Source organism: Amblyraja radiata, chromosome 36, assembly GCF_010909765.2.
Source record: "Amblyraja radiata isolate CabotCenter1 chromosome 36, sAmbRad1.1.pri, whole genome shotgun sequence".
Lineage (NCBI taxonomy): Eukaryota > Metazoa > Chordata > Chondrichthyes > Rajiformes > Rajidae > Amblyraja > Amblyraja radiata.
Window position 1 is genome coordinate 12742665 of NC_045991.1, and position 5021 is coordinate 12747685.

The 5021-nt window shown below is 55.1% G+C and overlaps 1 long non-coding RNA gene across 1 annotated transcript; it reads left to right on the forward strand.

Moving 5' to 3' along the window:
• Positions 1–2028: 2028 nt before the first annotated feature.
• LOC116966261 lies at positions 2029–2523 on the forward strand. The gene is made up of 3 exons (XR_004409949.1): positions 2029–2074; positions 2159–2202; positions 2371–2523. It is a non-coding gene; the product is annotated as an uncharacterized LOC116966261 (long non-coding RNA).
• Positions 2524–5021: the final 2498 nt, after the last annotated feature.

Here is a 5021-nt window from a genome sequence, read left to right on the forward strand (position 1 = left end):
TGCCTGGGCCCTGGACTTTCTCACCGCCAGGCCCCAGGTAGTCAGGTGGGAGGGATTACATCGAAGTCCCTCACCCTGAGCACAGGATCGCCCCAGGGTTGCGTCCTCAGCCCCCTATTGTACTCCCTGTACACACATGACTGTGTGGCTAGGTTCAGCTCCAACTCAATAATTAAGTTTGCTGATGACACTGTGGTGGTGGGCCTGATCTCAGACAACGACGAGAAGGCCTACCGGGAGGAGATGGCTGGTCTAGAACTCTGGTGTCAGGATAACAGCCTCCTCTTGAACAACAATAAAACTAAGGAGCTGATCGTGAACTTTAGGAGGGCACATCATCCGAGGACGTACACTCCATTGAGGATAAATGGGGATACTGTGGATAGGGTGAACTGTTTTAAATATCTGGGAGTCCACATCTCTGAGGGTCTGACATGGACATCACACGCCTCAGCACTCGTGAGTAAGGCAAGGCAGCGCCTTTACCACCTCAGGCAATTGAGGAAATTCAGAGTGTCTCTGAGGATCCTCCAGTGCTTCTACTCAGCGGCGGTGGAAAGCATCTTGTCTGGAAATATTACCATCTGGTTTGGGAATTGCCTTGCCCAGGACAAGAAGGCTCTGCTGAGAGTAGTGCGTTCGGCCGAACGCACTATGGGAACTTCACTCGCCCCTCTGCAGGAACTATACATCAGGAGGTGCAACTCCAGAGCCAATAAGATCATGGGAGACCCCTTCCACCCCTGCAACGGACTGTTCCAGCTGCTACGGTCAGGCAAACGCCTCCGTTGCCATGCGGTGAGAACGGAGAGGTTGAGAAGGAGTTTCTTCCCTGAGGCCATTAGGACTGTAAGCTCCTATCTCACCAGGGACTAACTTTACTGAACCACTCTACTGCTTTTTTTTAAATTGCTGTTTTTTTCCCTTTTCCCTTCCGCCTACAATATTTAATATTAAATTAAATTAAATTACATTTCTTTATTTATATAGCACATTTTTAGTCAACTTGCATTGACCCCAAAGTGCTTCACATAATTACATTCACACACACAGGCAAAGGTGGGTGAAGTGTCTTGCCCAAGGACACAACGACAGTATGCACTCCAAGCAGGATTCGAACCAGCTACCTTCCGGTTGCCAGCCGAACACTTAGCCCATTGTGCCATCTGTCGTATGTAAAAGAATATGTGATTCTGTTCCATTCTGTTTGTACTTTGTTTGGTTGTTTGTTTGTTTGTCTTTTTGCACAAAGTCCGCGAGCATTGCCTCTTTTCATTTCACTGCACATCTCGTATGTGCATGTGACGAATAAACTTGACTTGACACTCAGCGCACACATAAGGTCTCTCTCCGGTGTATCACCGCTGGTGGTCCCGCATCCACCGTGCTCTCTTATCACAGTGGGAGCAGCTGCTCGCCGGCGTGGGTCCGCTGGTGCTGCCGCAACCCCCGCGAGCTGTCAAACTCCTCACCGCAGTATGGGCAGTCGTAGGGCTGGCCATTGGTGTGCACGCACTGGTGAGACAGGGCGTGGGAGGCCATGGCAAAGTGCTCTCCACACACCGGGTTGGGGATGGGACGGTCGCCGGCGTGAGCCCGCTGGTGGGACAGAAGATTGGAGGAGCGGGTGAAGCCCTTGCCGCACTGGGCGCAGGTGTAGGGGGGCTCGCTGGTGTGGGTCCGCTGGTGTACCAGTAGGTTGTCGGCGCGGGTGAAGCCCTTGCCGCACTGGGTGCAGTTGAAGGGGCGCTCGCCGGTGTGGGTGCGCTGGTGGGACAGCAGGTTGTCAGAGCGGGTGAAGCCCTTGCCGCACTGGGCGCAGGTGAAGGGGCGCTCGCCGGTGTGGGTGCGCTGGTGCACCAGCAGATTGGAGGAGCGGATGAAGCCCTTGCCGCACTGGGCGCAGGTGTAGGGGCGCTCGCTGGTGTGGGTGCGCTGGTGCAGCAGAAGGGTCCTGGAATGGGTAAAGCCCTTGCCGCACTGGGCGCAGATAAAGGGGCGCTCGCCGGTGTGGGTGCGCTGGTGCAGCAGCAGGGCGCTGGAATGGGTGAAGCCCTTGCCGCACTGGGCGCAAGTGTAGGAGCGCTCGCCGGTGTGGGTGCGCTGGTGCTCCAGCATCTTGGAGGAGCGGATGAAGCCCTTGCCGCACTGGGCGCAGGTGTAGGGGCGCTCGCTGGTGTGGGTCCGCTGGTGGGACAGCAGGTTGTTGACGCGGTTGAAGCCCTTGCCGCACTGGGCACAGGTGAAGAGGCGCTCGCCGGTGTGGGTGCGCTGGTGGGACAGCAGGCTGTGGGACTGGGTGAAGCCCTTGCCGCACTGGGCGCAGGTGAAGGGGCGCTCGCCGGTGTGGGTGCGCTGGTGCAGTAGCAGGGTGCTGGAATGGGTGAAGCCTTTTCCGCACTGGGCGCAGATGAAGGGGCGCTCGCCGGTGTGGGTGCACTGGTGCACCAGCAGGTTGCTCGATTGGGTGAAGCCTTTGCTGCACTGGGCGCAGGTGTAGGGGCGCTCGCCGGTGTGGGTGCGCTGGTGGTACAGCAGCTTGGAGGAGCGGATGAAGCCCTTGCCGCAGTAGCTGCATGTGTAGGGGCGCTCGCCGGTGTGGGTGCGCTGGTGGGACAGCAGGTTGTCGGACTGGGTGAAGCCCTTGCCGCCCTGGGCGCAGGTGAAGGGGCGCTCGCCGGTGTGCACGAGCCTGTGCCTCTTTAGGTCCTGCGACGACTTGTAGCTTTTGCCACAGTCGGAGCAGGTGAAGGGGCTTTCTCCCTTGTGCACACAGTTGTGCTGCTGTTGGCTGGCGTAGCTGGCGAAGCTCTTGCCGCAGGTGGAGCAGCCATTGGGCTTCTCGCCCGTGTGCAACCGCAGGTGTCTCGTCAGGTTTGGCGCTGTCTTGAAGTTCTTGCCGCAGTCGGAGCAGTCGAAGGGGCGTTCTCCCGTGTGCACGCGGTTGTGCTGCTGCAGGTTGGCGTAGCTGGTGAAGCTCTTGCCGCAGTTGGAGCAGGTGAAGGGGCGTTCTCCCGTGTGCATCCGCCGGTGGATCTCCAGCTCACTCAGGCACCGCCAGGCCTTGCCACACATGTCACACTCATAACGCTTCTCCTGGTTTTGCCCCGTCATGTGGTCCTCCATCGAAGCTCAGTCCCTCGAAGCTCAGCCCACACACCGAGCAGTTGGGGGGGGGGGGGGTGCTCTCCGGCACCCTCGCCGCCCTCAATGGCCGCTCACGTCCCCGGTCTCTCTGTCCACAGCAACGGCTACCAAACCCTGCAGGAGGGGAACACAGAGGCTCAACAAGCTGGCAAACAGGACATTACTAGCACATATCGGGTGCGTTTATGGCGGAGGAAACCGTTATATAATTCTGCGCGGCACAGCGGTAGAGTTGCTGCCTCACCGCCAGAGACCCGGGTATGATCCTGACTACGGGTGCTGTCTGTGCGGAGTTTGCACGTTCTCCCCTTGACCTGTGTGGGTTTTCACTCCGGTTGCTCCGGTTTCCTCCAACATTTCAAAGACGTTCAGGGTTGTAGATTAATCGGCCTCCGCAAAATTGTCCCTAATGTGGTAGGATAGTACTAGTGTACGTACGGGGTGATCGCTGGTCGGCGCGGACTCCGCGGGCCGAAAGACCTGTTTCCGCGCTGCATATCTAAACTAAACTAAACCAAAGAAGGGTCTCGACCCAAAATGTCACCCATTCAATCTCTCCATAGATGCTGCCTGACCCGCTGAATTACTCCAGCACTTTGTGCCTATCTTCTCCATAGATGCTGCCTGACCCGCTGAGTTACTCCAGCACTTTGTGTCTATCTTCTCCATAGATGCTGCCTGACCAGCACTTTGCCATAGATTCATAGAGTGATACAGCTTTGGAAAGAGGCCCTTCGGCCCAACTCGTACTTTCACTCCTAGATCCCTCGGCTCCACACATTGCCCCAGAGCCCCGCCATTCACAGTGAAGACCCTGCCCTGGTTTGACTTCCTAAACTTCAACACCGTCCCCACCCCCAAACAATGTGACTTCCTCCATACCCCTGCCGCCTCCTGCTCCTTAACCCCCTTTGCTCCGTCCCCCCTCCTCCCCACCCCCAAACAATGTGAACCCACCTTACCCCACCTGGCTCCCTACCCCCTTCCTGGGGTCACTTGATCCCTCTCTCCCCCCCCAATTCCCTGCCCCCCCCCCCCCCATTCATCCCCCTCGGCACCAAACCCACTCCCCCTTGAATCCTCCCCCCTCCCTTTGCTCCCTGTTTCCCCCCGCTACTCACTTCACCCCCATTTCACCTCCAGCCTCTCACCCCTCTCCTCCCTCGCTCCCCCCCTCCACTCTCCCTCTCTCTCTCCCTCTCTTTGACAGAAGCTATTCTGTTGCTCAGACGTTATTAATACATTTTAGGTATATACTTTTCTAGCAAACTTAACTGCCTAGGCATTTACTTTTAATTTCTATTGCACATGAGATTTATTTTGTTATAATTTAGCCGTTTAGCTCAGACCTGTGGCCTTGGTTTAATACATTTTGGAGTAATGCTTTTATAATTTTTACTTAATTCAATGGAATTTAAAATTTGTCCTGGTCCTTTCTGTCATTTGTTTTCTTTTAGCATAATGAATTATGGTTTTTATTTCAAGAATAAACATTTATAAAAAAGCCACAATAGCACAGCTACAACCTTTAGACTCAAAACTTTATGGACATGGGTTGAAAAGGCAGCCTGATGATTCCTGTGGTTCTTATGAAATGTCAACTTGTGTAATGTCATCACAGCAGATTTAGAATTATTTTACCGAGGGGTCGGGGTCGGATGTTTTTGGAACGACTCCACAGCCCCGTTTATTCCGCTCCCCTGTGTGTTTATAACAGTATTTACCCCAGTTTTACCCCAGACCGGGTTTATTCCTCTCCCCTGTGTGTTTATAACATTATTTACCCCAGTTTTACCGCAGACCCGGGTTATTCAAGATTCAAGAGAGTTTATTGTCACGTGTCCCAGATAGGACAATGACATTCTTGCTTTGCT